Source organism: Mustela nigripes, chromosome 2 (assembly GCF_022355385.1).
Source record: "Mustela nigripes isolate SB6536 chromosome 2, MUSNIG.SB6536, whole genome shotgun sequence".
Taxonomy (NCBI): Eukaryota; Metazoa; Chordata; class Mammalia; order Carnivora; family Mustelidae; genus Mustela; species Mustela nigripes.
Genome location: NC_081558.1, coordinates 218,648,502 through 218,672,304, shown reverse-complemented (window position 1 = coordinate 218,672,304; position 23,803 = coordinate 218,648,502). Strand labels below are relative to the sequence as shown.

The window sequence follows — 23,803 nt, the reverse complement described above, 5'->3', positions numbered from 1 at the left end:
ACAGAGGGGAAAGCTTCATGACATTGGATTTCACAACAGCTCTTAAAGACAAATAATTGAAGAGAAAACAGATCAACTGGAGTTCATATAAACTGAAAACTTCAGTGTGTCAAATCACAGTACCAAGAAATCTGCAAAGACAATACAAATAATGGGAGGAAATTTGTCTCGGTTAGATACCTAAGGGCTTAGTGTTGAGCATACAGGAAGATTCCTCACAACTCAACAATAAAAATAAACCCAATTAAAAAGCAGACAAAGAATTTGAATGGACATTCCTCCAAGAAGATATGCAAGTGGCCAATACAAAAAGAGCTGCTTCACATCATTAGTCATTAGAGAATGTGACCAACACAATGAGATGCCGCTTCCCACCCACCAGAACAGCTCTAAAAAAAAAAAAAAAAATCAGAAAAGAGCAAGTGATAGAAATTTTTTTTAATTTTTATTTATTTTTTTAAAATCTCTTTTCAGTGTTCCAGAATTCATTGTTTATGCACCACACCCAGTGCTCCATACAGTATGTGCCCTCCACAATACCCACCACCTGGCTCACCCAACCTCCCTCCCCCCTCCCCTCCAAAACCCTCAGTGATAGCAATTTAAGCACCCAGGGATGCCTGGTGGCTCAGTTAACCTGAGCCTTCAGCTCAGGTCATGATCCCAGGTTCCTGGGATCGAGTCCTGCATCGAGCTCCTTGCTCAGCAAGGAGCCTGCTTCTCTCTCTGCCTCTGTCTGCCTCTCTGCCTGCTTGTGTTCTCTCTCTTTCTCCCTCTCTCTGGGAGATAATAAGCAAAATCTAAAAAAAAAAAAAAATTTAAGTACCCAAACATTGCTGATAGAAATGTAAAATGGTGTATCCACTCTGGAAAACAGTTTGGCCATTTCCTCAAAAAGTTAAACAGAGTGTCACCATAGGATCCCCACAATTCCACTCCTAGGTATAAACCCAATGTAAATTAAAACACATATCCATACCAAAAAATTATACATGAATATTCATAACAGCCAAGAAGTGGAAATATCCTAAATGTCCATCATTGATAAACAAAACATGGCATACCCACAATGGAATATTATTTAGCCACAAAAAAGGAGTCAAATACTGACACATGCTACAATGTAGATGGACCTTTAGAATATTATGCTAAGTGGAAGAAGCCAGACATTAAAAACAATATATTATATGATTCTGTTTATATGAAATATCCAGAACAGGCAAGTCCAAAGAGAAGAAAATAGATTACTGATTGCCAGGGGTAGGCAGACGGAGGAATAGGGAGCCATGGGCTCATGGGTATGGGATTTTCTATAAGGGTGATAAAAGTCTTCTGGAATTAGATAGTGGCAATAATTACACAAGTAGTGAACATATTTTTAAAAACCACCGAATTTTACAACTTAAAATGGTGTACATTATATGAATTTTATTTCAATAAAAACAAAATGTGCCAATTACCCCGAAATTGGTCTACACAGATTCAACACAATTGCAGTCAAAATCCCAGAAGTCCTTTTCGCAGAAATTGACAAGCTGATTCTAAAATATATAGAAAGACAAAGGACTCAGAATAGGTTAACAATTTTCAAAAAGAAGACCAACACTGAAGAACCCATCCTTTGGGTTTGGTAGTTTGGTTCCTCCAAACTATCTAGGGTTTCTCCAAAGCTTCAAGTAGCCAAAATACTGCAGTTCTGGCAAAGGGGGAGGCAGACAGAGCAATGGCACAGAATAGAGTCCAGAAATAGAGGCACCACATGTGGCCAACTTATGAAGTAGCAGAGATAATCAATGGAGAAAATAATAGCCTTTTAACAAACAAGGCTGGAAGAACGTACGTACACAGGGGGAAAGAAACTGCACCCAAATCCTGCACCACATTGAAAAAAAGAAAAGCTCCAAATGGATCTGAGGGGAGAAAAATGGAGTAGAAGACAAGATGTAAAACCTAAAGACTGCACAATTTTCAGGAAATTTTTACAGCTTTGGGGAAGGTGTAAAATTCTTAGCCAGGACACAGAGCACAAACCACAGAAGAAGAAAAATGACAAATTTTACTTTATCCGTATTAAATATTTCTGCTTTTGAAAAACATGGTTAAGAAAATAAACACTGAAGCCACATGCTGGAAGAAAACATTTGGAAAACAAGTATCTAATAAATAACTGGTATCCAGATTATGTAACAAACCCTTGCAACTCAATGATTCAAAAATTTTAATGGACAAAATATTTGAACAGACACTTCACCAGAGAAGACATACAGATGGCAAATGAACATGAGAAAAATATTTGATATCATTAGTCATCAGGAAAACCCAAATAAAGACTACAAGATGCCACTAGACAGCGACTAGGAGGATAAAACTGTAGGAACTGACATCAAGTGGGGCCACTATTACAAGAGCAACAGGTGCTCTTACCTGTTGCTTAAAGCAACACAAAGCGCTGCAGTAACTTGGGGAAACGGCTGGGTAGGTTTTTACAAAGTCAAACGTACACATCCCGTGACTTAGAACAGCCCACTCATGGGTACTTACCGATGAAAAGTGAGGACGAACATCCACCCAAAGACCTGCATGGGAAAGCTTACAGCAAGTTTATTCATAATGTCTGGAACTGTCAGTCTCCAAATTTGCACCAGTCAGTGGATGGCCAAACACACTGCGGTACATTCACTACATATGACCCGACAACAGAATGGATCCAGCTAAGTGAAAAAACCCAGACTCCAAAGGCTCCATACTGTGCTTCTGGCTCTATGACCGTCTGAAGAAGGAAACTGCAGTCGCAATGAACAGGTCAGTGGTCAGTGTCTGGGGCTTGAGGTAAAGGGAAGGGGGAATTGGGGACGCGGACTATCCTCTAGCATGATGACGCTGACAGTTCGTATCTGAATGTATTCGTCAAAACTCACAAAACTGTGTCTCCAAAAAGTATGAATCCCTAAAACTGTATCTAAAAAGAGTGAATTCCATACTATACAAATTAAACCTCAAATAAACTTGATGAGGAAAAAAGAAAGCATGCAAGCAGGATAAACAGAGAGAAATCTACACTTGGATATATAACGGTGAAACTGGAAAACATCGAAGACAGACACATAAAAATAACCAGAGTTTAAAATATTCCTTAAAATGATAATCATTTAGATCGAGAGATGGTCTCTCAACAGCATGGAAACCAAAGACGGCCATGCAGAGTCCTCACCTGTGTCGGAGGCAGGCCCCTGGCCAGGGCGGCCTCCGCCATTAAAAGATGGCGCCTGGCTAGTTGCCAGGTGAGGATGGCCGCGTGAGACTCAGCGGAACGCCCTAAGAGGAAGTAAACAGCATTGGTTGCTAGCGAAGTTGTTCGTTTAGGTGCACCGCCTGATTCGCTCCCTCCTGTACCCTGCTCGCTGATTGGTCACGTAAGCGAATATAAGTGTGTAGACTTGCGGAAATAGAGAGAGAGAAGATGCATCCGAACCAGGGTTCTCGTCGACCTTGTGGGCCAAGGGCGATAAATGGCGCCGGCACCCGGGAACTAACAAAAGGAATCTTGCAAGGTAATCCGCAGGAAAGCGGGGAGTAAAGGTCCGCAGATAAGCGGGGACATTAGCCACGTTCAAAAGTGGGAATTCCGCGGTAAAGCGGGGAGTAAAAATAGAAAAACCTTGCAAGGGAGCAGTCCGCAGGCAAGGGGGGTAAAACCACGACAAAGGTGGTGGGAAACTTGTACAAGACTGCAACAAGAAGCGCGGCGGCCATACAGCCAGGATTTTCTTATCGAAACCGCAGGTAAGCAGGGAAGGGACCACGATCAAAGTGGTGGGAATCTTGTACAAGTCCGCAAGAAGAAGCGGGGCGGCCTTAGAGCCGGGATTTTCCAAGTCCGCAATAAGAAACGGGGCGGCCTTAGATCTGGAATTTAGCGGCGAGTCTTTAACGTCTGCGTCTGTTGTCGGTGTGTTCATAATGGGATCTGAAGTTATCTAAAGTGCGGTTGGAAGGGTCTTTAGAAGACCTGCTGAAAGCCAATGGAACTCCACTAAAAGCAAAAACTGCTCAGGCCTTTTTGAATACAGTGGAAAAGGCGGCTCCATGGTTCCTAGATGAAGGCTTGCTAAACATACCTCAATGGGACCACTTAGGGGAGGATTTGAAGAAACAGGATGCTTTAACTGTTCGCCTCAAATTTAACATAACAAAAGCACAGGCACGGATATAGTAGTCTCCTGCAGAAATTGCGTGATCTTACTACCTGCACCATCCTTGGGGGTTAATCCTAAGGGTTTGTTACCTAATCATATATGGCAAATGGATGTCACACATGTTTCAGAATTTGGAAAGTTAAGATATGTTCATGTCTCTGTAGATACCTGCTCTGGAATAATTTTCGCCTCAGTGCATATGGGGGAAAAATCCAGAGATGTTATCGCCCATTGCCCACAGGCTTTCGCGGCATGGGGAAAGCCACGCCAATTAAAGACAGATAATGGTCCAGGCTACACCTCACAACCCTTTAAAGCCTTCCTACAACAACTTGACATTCACTTGATACATGGAATACCCTATAACCCACAAGGACAGGGTGTTGTGGAGCGCGCGCATCTTACAATAAAAAATGCGCTTTATAAACAAAAAGGGGGAATAGGGGACACCTTCAGGTCCCCTAAAGATAAGCTCAACACCATTCTCTTTATTTTGAATTTTTTAACGTTGGACAAAACAGGTAAATCAGCTGCAGACAGACATGCAAGTGATGCTGCTGCTTCCCTTAAGCCTTTAGTACTTTGGATGGACATCCTCACAGGAAAGTGGAATGGACCAGATCCAGTGTTAGTATGGAGTAGGGGGTCTGTATGTCTTTTTCCACAGGAAAAGGAGGCTCCAATTTGGATCCCAGAGCGGCTGGTGCGTGCAGCCTTGCCTCCAGACACCAGTCATGATGCTGAAGATGCTGATGATAACTCTGGGGATGCTACCCCTCCTGCGGCAGACTCAAGCCAGAGAGCTGTGAGCAGTGGTTAAAGCAGGGCCATATCCTTTACCAGTGACTAACTCTTCTCTCATCTTCCCTCCTCTCCTTTTGATGCATGGCAGGTCTGTAACTTGCTAGGAGCATGTACTGATATCTCAGCAGTGTCCATGTTAAATGGTGGCAAATTCCTCAACTGTTCTTATAAACAAAATGACTCTAGTATCTTTGAGACAACAGTTAATGTGTCTTGTCCCAATAATATTACTTATCAGCACACTCCTATATGAGTCTCGCCACCATTCCTTTCCCTCATAACAAATGCTAGTGAGCTGAATGATACGTTGAATTGCACTAAGAATTGCTATCTTTCCCAGTGCTGGAATGTCATGGCCTTCAAGCTGGCTGTGATTATGCGTATCCCTACCCATGCTCCTATCCCAGTTTCCATTCCAGAGGACAAGTTACCGGTGGGTGCTATCCAGAAAGACATAGACTCAGATCAATACACATCTGATAGTCAACCAGAGAGTGGATTTGGTTCAAGAACAAGTGGACATATGGGGGGCCCTATTGGGACTGGGATGTATAGTACCCTTCCCGGCAATTTATGTAACTCCCATAGCCTATACTAATATGAGTGACTTACAGAATGTCTCCCGACAGCTCTCCCAATACTTGTGGGGGAATTAGTCCACAGAATTCCGAAACTACACTCAGCACCTGCTACTAGGCATAACAAGGATAAATAACACCAGAGTTGAGCTTGCAACCCTCCCAGAGATAATCAAAACATTGCAAGATGCATTAACCTTTATGAAACAATGGGCTAGCGTAGTTGGTCTGATGATAATCCTCGTAGTGGGCTTGATTCTGCTAGTAAGGAAACTGCAAATTTGGAGGCGACAGCAACCTAGGCAACAGCAAGCCATGGTGCAGGCCTTGTTAGCCATCGAGGCTGGAACATCCCCCCAAGTGTGGCTAAGTATGCTGGATCGGTAGTCAGCGACGGGTAAGATTGGTGGGGGAAATACACCAACCTAAGACAGGACGCAGATCATTGATATCTGCCGTCTGATGACTGGTAAGGATATTCCCCGCCACTGACAACCTAAGACAGGCACGATCCCTGCCATAAAAGAAAAAAGGGGGAGATGTCGGAGGCAGGCCCCAGGCCAGGGCGGCCTCCGCCTTTAAAAGATGGCGCCTGGCTAGTTGCCAGGTTAGGATTGCCTCGTGAGACTCAGCAGAACGCCCAAAGAGGAAGGAAACAGCATTGGTTGCTAGCGAAGTTGTTCGTTTAGGTGCACCGCCTGATTCGCTCCCTCCTGTACCCTGCTGCCTGACTGGTCATGTAAGGTATATAAGTGTGTAGACTTGCGGAAATAAAGAGAGAAGATGCATCCGAACCAGGGTTCTTGTCGTCCTTGCGGGCCGAGGGCGATACACATGGCCTCGCCAGAGTCTTCCATCAAGACTTTTAAGAAGCATCTTTCTTAAAGACTTCAAAGGACAAAGTGAAAGATAATTCTAAAGTTACTTTGAAACACTTCTCCTTTGCCTTCCGCTAAAAGTGGGGAGTATTACTGACTGCCGTGTCACAGAGTTTTCAGCCACTCCACTAAATTCTACAGTAGGACACATTGGCAATTCCATGTATAACTTTACAGGACAGCAAAAGACACAAGGTGCCACGCCAAATTCATGAAGATTTTCAAGCTGTATCAAGAAAAAAGGTGGAAACTTTAAAAAACATGCTGCTGAAAACTTGAGATAATTTCTAGGGGTCATAAATAGAAACACTGGCAGATTTTGGTAGATTAGCAAACCTATACGAAACAATCACAGAGAAAAAAATTAGTCAGTGAAAAATTAATCCCCAAAACCAGAAATCAAAACAAAACAAAACAAAACAAAAACCCAAAATGCCACTGGCAAAGACGCAACAAGTCAGTCAACATGCTAAAAATACAACTTAAACATTTTCTTGATTTTTGCACATTAACTTTTTACTAAATACTTCAACTACGGCTATGAGATCTCTTCTCATTGTTATAGTACTGTGTATATGTCTAACAAGGCAAAGACATATCGCTCTTCCTGAGCTCGCAAACATAGCTCCTTCTAAAAGAAGTATATGCCACATGCCAATTTTTCCCATTAAAGTGGATTTTCATTTTTGAAAGCAATCTTGGGTAAAACAACTTTAGAATTACTTAATACTTTCCAAACATGCAAAATAAAGCATAGAATTGGGGTGCCTGGGTGGCTCAGTGGGTTAAAGCCTCTGCCTTCAGTTAAGGTCATGAGCCTGGGGTCCTGGGATCAGGCCCTTGCATCGGGCTCTCTGCTCAGCGGGAAGCCTGCTTCCTTTCCTCTCTGTCTGCCTCTCTGCCTACTTGTGACCTCTTTCAAATAAATAAATAAAATCTTTAAAAAATAATAAAATAAAGCATAGAGTAAAAGGAAAATAAAGATGTTTTCAGTTAAAATTTGTTCTCTGTGAACACTGTCACAGGGCGTGATGCATTTTAGAGGCAGCAATCTCTCTCTCAGGTACAAGAAGACATGAAGAATGAAGTGGTAGGATGGGAGTAAATCGGAAAGGGCAACGAAGAGTATAAATTAGTAAGGAAGGCTGCATGGCTTAAAATACATTTGAGTCAGGAGAGGATAATCTATGAGATAAAGTATCGTAAGAGTCTTATATTGGTAGAAATGTGACTAGGGACACTAACTTTAGTCACAGATAATCAAGTATACATACAAGACAAATAAGAAAATAAGAGGAAGTAAAATTATGTAGTGAAGAAGAAAATTTAATGAAGAAAAAAAATTTAACAATGTTGAAGAGAAAAAACAGATGTAAGAAAGTTGAGCCAAACAGAAAGCCCAAAATAAGATTATAGTTAGAAGTCCAAATACATAAGTAATTAAAGTAAATGAAGTAAACAAAATGTTCCCATCTTTAAAAGACAAAGACTGTCTGAGAGAAAAAAAAAATTCCATTAGATGCCATTTTGGAGGATGCATCTAAAACATACAGATATGGCAAGACTGAAAGAAATACACACTGGGCAAATAAGTACCTCAGACTTAAAATTTACTTTAAGGCAAAAAGAAAAAAGAAAACAAAAGCATTATCAGAGTTTTTATAGACCACATTACATAAAGATAAGAAGATTTAATGTATTAGTAAGATATTCCAGACTTACATGCACCCAAAAACAAAGTCTCAACATTTGATACAAAGCAGAAATGAACAGAAACACATGAAAATAGGTAAATCCACAACTGCATTGGCAGATGTAAACACGTCTATATCAGTGGTTGTTACATCAGTTAAAAATATCTATAAGCACAGAAAAGAGTCAAAAAGCATTCCCACTCTTCATCTAAGGCACATACAGAAAGCTTATACTCCAAGCCAGAACGCATTTTACTGAAACACAGAACATTCATGTCGCTGGACCACAGAGGAGCCACCCTCCAAACATGTCAAAGACCATGAACATTGAGGCCACCTTGCTGACAATGCACCGAATAAAGAAATTAAAATATTTTAAAATACCGTCCACACATATTAAGTGTATATTTTTAGCATAATACATATACGTCTAAACTGTGCTTGAGACTGAGAAACACTTCGAAGTAGCTTACATGGCAAAAAAAGAAATTGGGGCAGTTGGTGGCTCGGTCCGTTCGGCATTCAGCTCTGGATTTGGAGTCCGATCGCGGTCTCGGTGCTGTCTGCAGCCCCACATCATGCTCAGTGCTCAGTGAGGAGTCTGCTTGAGGATTCTGTCTCTCCCTCTCCCTCTGTCCCTACTTCCGCCCTCTCTCTCTAAAATAAATATTTAAATCTTTTTTAAAAACCATAGTGGAAACAGATAACACTTATAAGGATAATAAAAGTACTATATATCTAAATTTGAGCACTGCGATAAGCTGTACTTAAAAGGAAAAATTTTTTTAAATTTTATTTAATTACACAATCTCTATGCCCAACATGGGGCTCAAGCTCTTGACCTTGATCAACAGTCGGATGGATGTTCTACCGAGTGAGCCAGCCAGGTGCCCCTAAAACAACATGTTTAACTTTAAATACTTATTTATATGAAAAGAAAGGTGAGTGAGCAAACATCCAATAGAAGTTAGAAAAAAATAAAACAAAACAGCAAAATGAATCCCAGAAAGCAAAAGGAAGGAAGGAAGAACAGGAATCAGTGAAACAGAAAACTAAATATCCTGGAGACGCCTGGGTGGCTCAGTCAGGTCGGCTTCAGCTTGGGTCATGATCCCAGGGTCCTGGGATTGAGCCCCACATCAAGGTCCTTGCTCAGCAGGGAGCCTGCTTCTCCCTCTGTCGCTCCCCCTGCTTGTGTAGACACTCTCTCTCTGTCTGTGACAAGTAAATAAATACAATCTTTTAAAAAAAAATCAACATATTGAAATTTTAATTTAAAATTTAATAGAAACTAAACTACAGAAGTACGAGGATAAAACGTGAATGATTCTCGTGTTCACCTGACTGCAGGAGAGGCTCTTCCACTATGACTAGAGAATCTCATGTAGAAAAACAAAAGATGGACAAATGTGACGATAAAAAATAAAAATCTTTGACATGACAGGGGCTCCTGGGAGGCTCAGTGGGTTAAGCCGCTGCCTCCGGCTCAGGTCATGGTCGCAGGGTCCTGGGATCGAGTCCCGCATCGGGCTCTCTGCTCAGCGGGGAGCCTGCTTCCCCCTCTCTGTGCCTGCCTCTCTGCCTGCTTGTGATCTCTGCCTCTCTCTGTCAAATAAATAAATAAATCTTTAAAAATTAAAAATAAAAATCTTTGACATGACAATACCTTGAGAAAAGATTTATGACAAATAATAAATGGAAGAAAATACATTCAGCATGCATCACAGAAAAATGAAAGAATATCCCCAATGTACAAAAAAAATTTTTAAACTGAGAGGAAAAAAAGGCTCCCCAAATCTTCAAGAAAAACAAGAAAAACACATGAAACGTGATAGAAAAATGTGTTTAAACCTACGAAAAGGAAGGGCAATGCGGATTGAGCGCGCACGCCCGGCTGCGGCTCTCCTACACTCCGGCCGGATCCACTCACTCCACTGCCCGCTCTGCGCCCGAGGAGCCGGGCGGCGCGCGGAAGGAGGAGTCCCGACATCCGCCCCCAGAACTAAGGCAACGTGGTCTGTGAAGAAAGGGGAGAAGGAGGGAAGGTCAGGGGAGGGACGGAGGGAATGTCCGGTCACGACAGGAGGCCGCGCGGCATGGGGCCCGCGCTCACAGCAGCCGGCGCGCCTGCCCTTCCAGCCCTGCGCAGAGCAGGAGCCACTGCCCGCCCCGAGGCCGTGCGGAGAGCCTGCGGCACCGGCTCCGCGCGCAGACTCCCAGCCGCAAGGAGGGCGAGAAATCCCTTTGGCGCCTAAGCCAGCAGCCAGTGGTTCTCCTGACGGCAGCCCGGGCGGACCAGCCCGGGACGGGGACGGGGGGGAAGGCTGCGGCAGCCCGTGGGGACCAGCCGTCTGCCCGGAGGGCCCCTGCTAGCCAGGGACCGCGCGAGCCCCAAAGCACTGGCGCGCACGAAGACCGATGAGCGAGACCCGCGATGGGGTAAGAAACCAACGGCCAGTCCGCCGGCGCGCAAGCCGAGAAGCGGGCAGCGCGGAGAGCGCGGCCGCCGCGGCGAGGACGGGTCTCGGCAGGTCCCGGCAGGTCCCGGCAGAGACCATGGACGCGCACATCCAGGAGAGATGGGTCCGAAGGGCGCTGCGCCGCCTGTTCTTCGAGTAAACTGCCCGCCCTCCCGCCCCGCCGGCCGCATCGCAGCCGCAAGGGCGTCAAGACGCAACAATCCCGGCGGCGGCTGCGGCGGACGGGCAGCCGCCGGCGAGCAAAGAGCTGCACGTCCCCAACGAGGAGACGGACACTCTGCGTCGGTCCAGACACGAAGCCGGAGAGGCTTGGCCGACCTCAACACGGAGGCTCACGACGGAACCTCCTGGAGAAGGACCATCAGACAAGCCCAAAAGGACGAAACCACTTTCTGAGATGGGTCTTGCTCTTCATGAAGTCCATGTCATAGAAGTGACGGGGCCGTCGCAGAAATGCTCCAGGTCGAGACCAGGGACTCCCAGCAACTAGCCCACATCTGCCCCGGACGGCGCCGGGGCCTTGCGCGGGGAAACCGTAGGGAAGATGCGGTCGCTGCGCCACGGCGGGCCGAGAGCGAGCGCGGGGAGACGGTCCGGAGCTCAGGACGCGGCGCCTCTCCCCTCCGCACTCAGACCCTCCCGCTCCGGCCCGGGCCTAGGCAGGCTTCAGTCTTCAACCCTTGCCTCTTTCCCAGCTCCTTCTCAAGGGCCAGACGCACGCAAACTGCTCCTGCGAAAACACCAACAGCTCCGGCCTGGACGCTGGTGGTCAGTCGCACAGGAAGCGGCCGCCCCACCCTCCCGCACCTCAGGCCGCCGGAGCGGAGCCGAGTCTCGCTTTCAGTGCCCCACGGACACGTCACGCGTCCGAAGTCCTCTCACGGCACTGCCCTCCCTCCTCCGCCCGCGGAAAGGAAACCGCATTTGGTGGCATTTGGTGGCGATGCGTGTCCCCTGGGCTCCGCGCACACGGGCACTCTCCAGAGCCGCTCGTGGGAATGGAAACAGCCCGGTCTCCTGAAAGGTGGGACCGCCACGACTACTCGGAACCTGAACTTCTTACAACCGACTGGTACGCAGTGAGGGATGAAGAGAAGGTTCGGGAACAGGGGCTGCGAGACCGGGCCCTGCGGTCTGGAGCGGACTCCCGGTTCCTCACTCGTAAAACAGGCTCATCAAAGGCCGCGGGGCATTACAGGGATTGAGTGAGGGGCTTCCCACCCCCACCGGCAACAAATCGATTCTTAGAGAAACCGTCTTTTCACAGGCTCAAGCCCCCAGTACAGGAAAGACACCAATGCCCTCGCCCTCTTGCAGAACCTCCCATTCCTGCGGCGCTCTGCTCCTGCTCGGAGACCAGGTGCGAACAGGTAAGGAGACACAGTATCGCGGACAGAGAAGCAGCGCAGACAAGGACAGCGACCTAGCCAAGGTCACCGGGTGATTTGGGAGAGGAGCTGGAAGCAGAAGGCAGTCGCTGGATCCCCAGGCAGGCCGACGCCCCCAGCCCCGGTGGGCTTTTACCAGAAAGTTCTCCTCCCATGACTTCCGCCCCTGTTCTGCCAAACTGATACAAGGGGTGATGAGGACGGCTCATTGCCATGCTCGGGTAGCAGCTGTTCCCCAGCTGCCGCCAGCCCCAGGGGATCTGGCCCGAGGCCCAGGCTCTGCAAAGACAGTGCACGTGGATGTAGCCCTGATAAGAGGCTCCTAAGCGGCCGGGGGGAGGCAGATGAGTGGGTAGAACCAAGCACGTGTACTCAGTTACAGGGTGAACCAAGCCGGGGGTTACAGACTTATGCCCCGAAAGAGCATGAGAGTCAGAGCGCTTAGCAGGGGTAGAGGCCCACCCTGAAAGCCTCTTGCCAGCTCCGGGTCACGGGAGTGTATCACTGGTCACCCGTCACATCCAAAGACAAGTGGCCTCGAGGACACAAGTAGGAAGAGTGCCCTGCGTCGAATGGTGTAACTTGGGCATTCCACTGGCATTCCAGAGGAAGAACCAAGGCTTGAAATAAGCAGAAAGTAGAAGCACCCTTGGCCCCTGTGACCACGCTGACACTCCCCAGGGTAGGAAACGTCAGGCCACCCTTACCAGAGCGAGAGGTAGTGCATTGCTCGCCACGCGGCCTGGCTACAGAACAGCAGTAGAGGTCCCAGGTCTGTACGGAACGGAAGTAATCTTTATAAAGGAAGCGTCCGGAAAGGCCAGCTCCCATTTGTCTAAATGCACACCTAGAGGTGACTTGTCCTCCAACCCCAACACGCCATCCGCGGTCACCACGGAGCAGTGGTAACACGCTCCAGATCCATCACTGTCCCTGCATGTGGGGCCGCCAGACAGCCTGGCAACGTGGCAAAGAGGGAGGAATGAATGAGTCATCTCGTGACCAACGATCGGCCCCTTCCTGCCAGGCTGCAATGCATCTGAACCTCAGGAGGACAGCACTCTCCAACATCCCCACGAGAAGAAAAAGGCAAAGAATAAAAACCACTCAAGTGAATCAGAAAGGAAAGCCAAGCGGGGAATATAAGCAGATAAACAGACGCCTTAAGGTCTTTGGGGGCCCAGCGGGGCAGCGAGTGCAACATCGTGGCACAGGGCTCCCCGAGAGCCCTTCAGCAAGGCGACCCATGCCCACCTTAAATAAAGAGCAGAAAGAGAAGCTGGCTGGAGGCCTCCACAGCCACAGGCACTGGCCCATCGCTCATCTCTCTCTGGAAGGATGGGAAGCAGCCTTCCCCAAGGAGCCACCCACTTCACAGCACTGTCCCTCTCCTCTGCTCCTGAAGCACACGTTTCCATGAGAAATGGGGCCCCTCCCTGTCCCCACCCTGCATGCACTGGGACCCTAGCACGGGGCGGTGGGCCTATGGGCAGCGCCCTCTCTGTGGGTGTGGGAAACACCCCCAAATCTAGCCCCCTCCTAGACCTAACAGCACACGGGCTACGCTACACATGCACTTTTTAAACATGTAGACCCTCTGCTAGGAACCCCTAGCTCTAGTACGGGTGACCCCAGGCTGCCACTCAGTCTCATCCTTGCCAGTGGCTGACGGCTGGCTGGCTGCTCCCCCAAACCCCTTCTCCTTCCTGTATAATCACAGCTGTGGCAGAACACAGGGCTGCCTGAGAGGGGGACCTGCTCCCTAGGAGTAGGTCCCGCCACACTGTACTGCTGCTAGCAGACAGGGATCCTGCGCTCCGTGATGCAGCTCAGCCCAATCTGGCCTTCAGACCCTGGAAGGGTGGTTGTTGCCCTTCACTGTGCCCTTTTCCTTCCCTCGAGAACACACCAGACACATGTGCGTTCGTTTCAGCTGGAGGTCCTGACGACACAAGGAGGTGCGACACCCGCAGAATGGCAGGCTGCCTGGAGCCCGGGGCCAGGATGACCTCTGGGGCAGGAGGGTTCCTGGAGCCCAACCCAACCAGTGACCACCACACAGAGAGATAAATCTGACCACACCCGTCTCATCTTCCCTGATGCAGCCCCGAGGACACAACTGTTGCTCTGGGCACATGCACCAGCACATGGGTCTCTCAGCCCCACAACCGCCCCCCCAGCTCTGACCGAGGATCCCAAAAGCCCCTGGGGTATTTCTCTGTATGGTCCAACATAGAAATTAAAGTCCTCCCAAATTCTAGGCCCTCTTCTCATGAAACACTGTTTCCACCTCCCTAACCCCTCAGTGTCACTCTCCCACCTTTTCTGTGTGCTCCAACCACATCCCTGTAACTTGCCACGTGTCCCTCTGTGTATGGCCCTGGCCCCACGACCACCAGCCCTGGTCAAGCACTGGTCATCGCTCCTACACGACAACCATGGCCCCACAGGCTTCTGTCCCCTGTGTCCACCCTCACTGACTCAGGCCACACTCTAAGTATAAAGCTTTAAAAGTAGAAAGTTTTATGCAGCAAAGGAAACAGTCAACAAAACAAAGAGGCAACCCTTTGGGAGAAGATACTCACAAATGACAATACAGACAAAGGGCTGGTATCCAAGATCTATAAAGAACTCCTCAAAAAACAGATAATCGTGTCAAAAAATGGGCAGAAGACATGAACAGACACTTCTCCAATGAAGACATACAAATGGCTATCAGACACATGAAGAAATGTTCATCATCACTAGCCATCAGGGAGATTCAAATCAAAACCACATAGATATATCTTATACTAGTCAGAATGGCCAAAATTAACATGACAGGAAACAACGTGTGTTGGAGAGGATGCGGAGAAAGGGGACCCTCTTACACTGTTGGTGGGAATGCAAGTTGGTGCAGCCACTCTGGAAAACAGTGTGGAGATTCCTTAAGAAATTAAAAACAGAGCCTCCCTATGACCCTGCAATTGCACTACTGGATATTTGCCCCAAAGATACAGATGCAGTGAAAAGAAAGGCCATCTGTACCCCAATGTTCATAATGGCAATGGCCACGGTCGCCAAACTGTGGAAGGAGCTAAGATGCCCTTCAACGGACGAATGGATCAGGAAGATGTGGTCCATATACACTATGGGGTATGATGCCTCCATCAGAAAGGACGAATACCCAACTTTTGTAGCAACATGGACGGGACTGGAGGAGACGATGCTGAGTGAAATAAGTCAAGCAGAGAGAGTCAGTTATCATATGGTTTCACTTACTTGTGGAGCATAAGGAATAACACGGAGGACATGGGGAGATGGAGGGAAGTGCGATGGGGGAAATCGTAGGGGGAGACAAGCCACGAAAGACTATGGACTCTGAGAAAAAAAACTGAGGGTTTTGGAGGGGCGGGGGTGGGGGTTGAGTGCGTGGGTACTAAGGAGGCATAGATTGCAGGCGGCACTGGGTGTGCTGCATCAACAGTGAATCTTGGAACACTGAAAAAATAAAATTAAATTAAAAAAAAAACAGTAAAAAAATTAATTAAATAGTAGAAAGTTAACAACAGAAGTACAGTGGGAGAAATCATGTACAAAATGTTAGAACCAAGCACGGAAATGACAAGCATCTGAATGATTCCAGGTCACATCAAAACCAGTGGGGCAGAGTTCAAAGTGTCTAGAAAGAAATCTGAGTGCCGAGATGCAGTCATTAGAAAACAAGGTAAACATACGGAAACAGCATTTGATAAACTAGAAAGATAAGAGCATAACCCTAAAGAAAAAGGAAACATGCATTAAATTTAGAAATTAAATTGCAAACAAAATTATAAATGATCAGTATAACTGAAAGCTATTAAAAATTAAACATAGCTAAATAAGAAATGAAGACAAGTTTGACAAATCTGACTGAAGCACTGAACCTAGGCTTGGAAACAAAGAGAAGGCAGCAAGAGACCCGGAGAAGACCGAGACCACAGGGACCTGGCACGAACACGCACACCCCTGGGGCCTGAGAGCGCCCGCGGCGGGTGCTTCTCCAGGAAGAAACCCGCACACACAGAGCAACGGGATCGCCTCCAAAACGGGCTCTGGGCTTAGAGGCCTTGTAGAGCCGTGTATCAACTATCAGACCAAAAATATTGGCTTTTTAAAGTAGAAAATAGAAAATTTTGTTATTTAAATTAAGGATAGAGAAATAGGGGAAGTTTCTCAAGTCATGTTATGGGAGCAGGCCATCATTTACATGGGACCCCCAAAAACTGAAAATTAGAAAAAAGGAAACTTCTAGAGCAGTGTCATCCTAGCGTGAGCCCTACTCCTAACCTTTATGGTAACTCAGGTCCACGCTAACCCCAATCCCAGGACCAACCTAAACTCCAGACCTGACCCTACCACTAACCCTTATCGTAGCCCAAATAAAATTCTGTGAGGGTATTACAAATAAAAAAGTATTAACAAGTATCAGTATGATCTACCAGGATTTATCCCAAGAATCAATACTTTTAAGTTTGGTCAATGGAATTCTCTACAGTAAGAGATGATAGGAGAAAATCATGGGATTATCTTAATAGCAGCAATGAACACATTTAGTAAAATGCAACTTTCACTTTTGACTGTGAGAAACAACTTGATAGAAGAGCCAGAGGAGGGAACTCCTGTAACTTGAAGAACAGGGCTCAGACAGCCACATGACCATGCTTCCTAGGGAAAGCACTCGGATCAAGTCAGGATGAAATTAAAAAAATTCAGCAGAATTTACAGCTAAATTTACACCTATTATGGCTGAAAGTGCTTTAACACATGGCCATGTCCAAATAATGAATACTGATAGTAGCCTGCACACTATTAAATATTAGAGAAGTGGAATGAGAAATATCTCAATTACCATAACCAGATAACAAAAATAAGTTGGAAAAGGGCTCAAGAGAGAGAATCCAGAGTAAGAAAGTTACACACAGCAACTGAAGGCTAAGAACAAATGGGAAAATAGATTATCTTCCTACATTAGAAAGTGAATAGCGGTAAAAAAGCAACTATTTTCAATTCAAATTATAGCTTTGATCTATCTAAAAATAAATCCCAATATGACACGTTTTTAACTTAAAAATCATTCTAAAGTTCATCTAGAAAGTGAGTAGCCAAGAATAGCCAAAATATTTTTTAATAATGGGATTACTAGATAAATATACCGTGAAACTAGAATTAAAACAGTTGTACCACCACAAGAACAGATTAGAGAACGCAAAAATAAACACTAATGCATACAATATTTTCATATTAGATCAATTTGTGGGACAAAAGTAGCAACACAAATCATTGGGAAAATGAAGTATTTCTCAATAAGTAGTATTTTCAATACTCATAAGAAAAGAATAACTTCTATGTTCACCTAGTAACATACAGCAAATTAAATCCCAAGCGGATTAGACAAGTCAGTGCAAATAAAAGCAGAGAAGAAAACTGAAGTCACTACCCACGTTTAAGAACGGGAAGGGGTTTTCCAAATGTAAGACTGCCCCCACTCACCACGGCCAAGGGAACGGCGAATGTCCCGGTGGGGGAAGCCCTGCAGGACGCCCCCACGAGGGCAGGGATACTTTGGAAGGAGGCCGGCCGCGCAGAGATGGGAGCAGCCTCACGCCTTGAGCTTCCATGGCTCCCACGGACACAGTGCTGGTGCAATCCGGCCATTAGGCCGCAGCCAGCCCTCCCACGGACGCCTCTCGGACTGTGCATCTCCTGTGACCCGGGGTCCAGTGTGGATGAACAGTGCCATCCTCAAGAAGAGGGAAAGCGGATCGTGCCCAGGGCTGCTCACCCAACTACGGCTGACATCAGTGACAGACGCAAATAAGACCCACACACGTTAAACAAAAAGGGGCTGACATAAGAAAATTATACCCAGAGTTGACTCGTTCCCTAAACCACACAGGCCCACCGCGACGTGAATTTTTTCCGATACGTACCGTACAGTGCTGTGAATGTATTTTTTATGATCTCTTAGGGTTTTCTTCGTAATATTTTCTTCTCTCTAGCTTACTTTACCATAAGAAAACAGTATACAACATACAAGTATGCGTGAACCAACTGTATATGTAGAACCAACTGTTTACGTAGGAGCAGGGCTTCTGGTCAGCAGAGGGTTGGGTTTAGGACGAGTCAAAAGTTACACGTGGCTTTCCGACTGTGTGGGAAGGAGGTCAGCAACCTGAACCCCCTGTGTTCAAGGGCCAACCACACCCACATGGTGCAAACCGTACAAACTTATTTTAAAAACGTGTTTTCAAAGCAGGTAACGTGGACATGTTGCGTGCCGGTCAGGTGAAAGCAGGGCCCAGATGTACCCTCATCCCTGAGGTAGAACCAGAGGGAAGAGACCAAACGTGTGCCGCAGTATGCGGGCCCCATGGCCTGCAGCACCCCCCCACCCGCGCAGGGCCCTCCGAGCGCTGGAGGAGGGTTAGGAGGGAGGGCTCACACACTGGGGGAGCGGGCGGGGGGAGGGGACACACATGGACTCGCAAGCGCAGGATGGCACAGGGTCTGGGAGCCTGGGAAAGGACACACCACAAGCAGGGGTCGCTCTGCGGAAGCTGCAGAGCTCAAGGTCCCCGACGAGAAAGGTTTTTTTCCTGGATTCAGGGAAGCAGAGGCCTCACAAGCTGGCGAGTGGTGAGGATGAAGCCCCCTGGGGAGGACCAGATGGCCACTTGATGGAGCTGGGCCCAGGCGGGAGCAGAGATTGGGGGCGGGGAGGCAGGTCTCCTAATTTTTTTGGTAAAACCGTATTTGCTATTTAACCTTCTAATTTTTACTTTTAACGAAATTATAAACATACATAGTTTTAAAAGTCCAAGAACTCCACAAGGCTTGCCGTGAACGGTGCCCCTCCCCTCCCTGGGCCTCCGTCCTGGGTCCTATACCAGGCCCCACCCGCGATCTCCCTCTCTGGGCTCCTCCCCGCTTTGGTATTTCTCTCCGGAGTTCAAGGAGTCCGGTCCTCTGGACCATCACCAACTTCCTACTAGGACAGGGGAGGACCCCCCACTCCTGTGCTCTCCTCCTCCGGAGGCTCTGGAGCCCTTGCGCACCCCTCTTGCTGGCCCCTTCTAGTACACGGCGGGCGCTTCCCGGGGTGAGCGAGGGCCTCGTCCGCCTCTGAGTTTTCTGTGTACTCATGGCTAATCTGCCTCCCAACTCCCAGCTCCTGGCCAACTGCAGGCCCAGGATGAATCACCTCCTGATGACTCCAGCACCGCAGGAAACAGCCCGGGAGCCCTTGCTTCTTGCTCTGGCCTCAGAACGGCCGCTCCCCTCACAGGCATCCGAAAGCCATCCCCAGTTCCCAGGGTGTTCAGGGGCCAACAGGGCAGAGCCACGTTCACACTGCTCTGTAACCCACTGGAGTGCGGCCCCATCTTCCCTGCAGAACAGCGGTCCCACCCCCACGCCCTCCCCCTGCCCGGGTGCCTAGTTCACCCTCCGGAGAGGAAGCTCGTCCGGCTAGGTGGGGGAGGAGGGCTGAGAACCCGGTGGCTTTCTAAACGGGCTTTCCACGAAGTACCTATTTCAGCCCCACCTCTACGGCCCCCTCATCCTCCGAGGTTCACGGCAATGGCATTCCGGAGACTTGGGGGTCTGTCTGCAGTGCGGTCCATCTGCGTTCCCGACCCCCAGCAAAAGCGTGTGCACGCCTCCCCATTTTCTGTGCTCAGATCTGCTATGTCCCTCAGTTTGTCCATCTGCTGTCTGAACTCCCAAACTCTGTCATCCCCTCTCCAGCTCTTGGAGGCCTCTTCCTAGTAAAAATATCTCACCTGTCATTTTAGTGGGATCATAAGAAGCAGCAGAGGTCGCTGTGAATTCAATCTGCCATTTTGGCTGAAAATCAAGGGAGGCGTTTTTTTCATTGTACGAGGGGAGTTATCAAGTCATCTTGGATGCTAACAGAAGTGGCCTGCCAGGGAGAAGGAACTGCGGCGCAGAGGAGAGAGGTCCTCAATGGGGCAGGAGCAAGGTCCTGAGCAGCCCCAGGCCCAGGGAGACCCAGGGGGGTAAGGGGGCGGAAGGGCAGAGGGGCAGAGGGACAGGAGAGCCAGATGGCAGCACTCGGGAGGGGAAACTGAAGCGCCTCTTTTCTCTTTGAACAAGGAGGCCCGGCCAATAGCTAAGACTGAGATCTAATTAGATTAGGGATGGGAAGAAAAAAGTCCAGACGTACAAGAACTGCCTCGGATCCAAGCAAACCTACTAGGGAACCGGCTGGATGGGCTCAGAGGCCCTGTACAGGGGGGCCCCCAGGCAACACACCCGAGTCAGGAAGGAACCAGAGTCACCACCAAGAAGGCCCAGCAGGGAACGAGGGCCCTGACAGAGGAGTCTCAGTCCTCCCGGCTGTACTCATTACAAGTGAGACTCAAAGTTCTTTTTCATATTTGCCAAATCTTCCAATTCTGCAGTGAGAATTATTATCTGGAGGCAATGCAGAAAAACACCCTATAAAAATCAAATAACCAAGTCAGTAAGTATTACAGAAAAACAAAAGACCTCAAAGTAAACGAAAATTTCACTAGTTTTGTTAGCACCGTCTCTTAACGTCCTGCTCTTAGTGGTTGGAGTGGTCGCAGGCCGGGGGCTGAGATGCACAGGGCGGGGCTCCGCAGCTAAGCAGCCGTGGAGACGTGGCCCTGCAGCGAGTCTGTGGGACTGCAGGGCTCCCGGCTACGTCCAAGCAGAGCCATCACGCAGAAGCAGCTTCACTCCGGACTGATGCCCTTCCCCTCACTCTAAGGAAGTGTGGGAGGCTCTCAGAGATGTGCAAATGGAAAACCAAGTCCTCCCAAAGCTGCCACGTCCCCTGGGGAACAGCGTCTACCACTCCGCTCCAGCCCAGCTCGTCAGGACGCCCACAGGACGGCGCTGCAGGACTCAGCTAAGATTAGAATCAGCCTTTTCTGCTCCAACCAGCTCGGTACTCCCGGCCGCTCCCGCCTCACCTGCAGGAGAGGCCACGGGTGCCCTCTAAAAAGCTCACTGCCTTGACTCACTGCCTTAGCCTCCGGTAATTCCCAGGACCTGCGCTGCAGCCCTCCGGAATCACAGTCCCGACAGACGGCCTGCCGTGCTCGTCCCGGCCTCTCAGCCCGGCTGCCCAGAGCCTCCTCTCTTCGCGGGGACCCTGAGGTCCTGTGCACACGAGATGGGGCGTCACTTGGGGCCAGCCCACCCTGCCCAAGCATGTTTGCTTATTTCCAGAACTGTCGGCCAGGATTCCCCATCTGCCAGGAGGAGAAACTTGGACGACACCAGATCTAGGGGGGAAGGAGGCCCGGTACATACAAGGTGTTGTTTGTATGCCTGGATTCCAGAGGCCCTCCCCTCGGGACGTCTGTGAGAATTAGATCCAGACTTGCACAATTACAGAGTTGGTCCCAAGCCAGTGGGGATTTGGATGTCCTCTAAGAAGCAAGTAGTATAACAGCTTTAGTTTAACAGCCCAGCACTGGGAGAAAAAAGACAACTGAGCTCCCTGCTCCCACACGTGGGCCCTGCAGAGTGAGAACCGGCCTCTGCAGGATCCTCCAGGCCCCTGATGGGCGCTCTGACCTCATCTCCCCGCCCCCATACTCTGGGAGCACTCCGGGCACATGGCTCCCCTTGGCCGGAGCCCTCTGGGCTCCAGCGCCCCAGGGCCTGCTCCTGCACCTCCTTCAAGGCTCTGCTCGAAAGGCCCCTGTCGGGGTGGGCAGAGCCGCACCGCGGCCAGCGCGGCCAGCGCTCCCGCAGCTCAGATCCTCCTTTCCCTCCTCCACAGCGGGCCTGCCCGGCTGACAACTGGCAACTGTGAAGCCTTTACTGGGTGCATTTATCTTCTGTAAGCCCCACCTGGGCCTGAGCCAAACGACAGGCACTGGGTAAACATTTGTAAATGAATGAAAGAACAAACAAGGCCTTTGTTCAAGCAATTTGTTCTTAAGAACTTTCCTCTTCTAAGATCAGTCAGAACTCCGGTTACCCTCCAGCCCTAGATGCCTAGTGTTCCCCGACGGTTCCCCGACGGTTCCCCGACGGTTCCCCGACTCCTCGCCACCGCCCGCAGTCTCTCCTGAGGGGGCTTCTCATTAAGTCGTGGCCCTTGCTGCAGGCTACAGGCGCTGGAAGCTGGAAGCTGCGCGGGCCAGGGCCGGAGCGCTCTCTGACCAGCGCCAGCTGAGCTCAGGACTCCCGGGGTGGCTCCTCGGGGATGCCATCAAGACCACGGGGAGGGCAGACACTGAATTCAGAGCCCCCATCTTATCAACGCGGCAGCTCCTGCTTATCCTACCATCGTGAAGGGACTCGGGCTCGTGGAGTCAGAGGCCTGGGCTCGGGCTCGTGGGGTCAGAGGCCCGGGCTCAATCCCTGGTCTCACCACAGATGACAAAGTGGTATCCTGTCGCTGAGCCTTGGAAAGTGGACGTAACAGCAACAGCCACCTCCCAGGGCGTCGTGAGGGTGGAGTGAGGGATTAGACAGTTAGAATCCGGAGCGGCCCTGCTGGCACTAAGCAAGCACTTCACGAACACTAGCTGCGATCATGACCTCATTAGTATTCCATGCAAGGCTGCTGAAAATCAAGTTTCCCGCTGAAAACTTTTAGAAAACAACATTTACAAACTTTAGAAAAAGACATCTTAAAGATTTAAAAGGAATCATTTCAAGGTAGTTTTGCAAAGCTGGAGTCAAGGCCACAAAGAGGTGTCCACACAGCCGGGACTCACCACCACGGCCACAGCATAGAGCTGTCACCGCTGGCTGGTGCGCACTGGCGAGGCATGGGTGGGACGAACGCGCGTGTCCGGCAGCGCACCCTGACACCGGCCCTCAGGCCCCCTCTGGACACTCTGGTCATGTTAAGTGGGAGAAAAATGTTTAACAGAAAAGGAGAAAATGGCTTCTTTTTAAATCTTGGTTCTATAAAATTCAGAAATCATGCAAATCACTGACACTGTTGGTGCTCTCAGGCCTGTGACAGGTCCCTCATGTGATGTGAAACCAGGCCACAAGGAGAGGCAGCAAGAAACATGGCTTCAAATGCAAGCAAGATTTTAAAAATCAACTGACGTAGAAAGAACCACTCGATTTAAAGACTTAACCTCTATAAAGGCATTATAAGAAGAACTACTTACATGGAACCATGTGAAGATATCTCTCTCTGTAGATAGCCCTGTAAATGGATTAAAAAAATAATTATAATTGGAAATCATAGATAGAAAATAACCCAAAGAATAATATTATCACCTTAGATGATAAATTTTATCAAACCAAAGGAATTTATTAAAACAATGTACTCAAAAATCAGTTATATAGGATGTCAAAGGCAGTTTCCCAGAGGGGGAAAAATCCATAGAAGAGGTTAGATTCTAGACTGAGTTCAGAACTTAAGATATAGATACATGTTTAGGGCCCCAGACTCCCCTAAAACCTGACCCAGAGTCGTAAAGCTGATGGAAAGTGTTGGGAAAGTACAGATTCTTAATTCCTTGGGCCTGTGGGGAGCAGTAAGAAGGGTGGGTGGAACCCCTAAGTACTATGTGGTCTCAGGTCCAAGTCTGAGAAGTGCTTCACGTAGACAGGACGAGGCACCCTGCCTTTGCAAAGGCTTAATGTGCAAGTAAATGGCACTGCCAGAGGCTCCTACAGACAGCCCAAGGCCTGTATACAGTGATGCCTAAAGACCAGAGGAAGATTAGAAACCCCTAACAGGACGTCCATCTACTTCCAGCCAAGACAGAAGACAGACCAGATTGACAGTGAAAAC

General features: G+C 48.6%; 1 protein-coding gene across 15 annotated transcripts in view; it reads right to left on the bottom strand.

The window, feature by feature from the left end:
* PCBP3 (poly(rC) binding protein 3) overlaps positions 1 to 23,803 on the bottom strand; it is a 249,670-nt gene that overhangs the window by 147,065 nt on the left and 78,802 nt on the right. For 14 of the 15 annotated variants that reach the window (XM_059392541.1, XM_059392545.1, XM_059392544.1 and 11 more), the window contains exon 2: positions 23,172 to 23,209. The exons of the other annotated variant lie outside the window; for it this stretch is intronic. The gene's annotated coding sequence lies outside the window, so the exon portion shown is untranslated. The remainder of the gene's footprint in view (positions 1 to 23,171; positions 23,210 to 23,803) is intronic. 15 annotated transcript variants of the gene reach the window in all.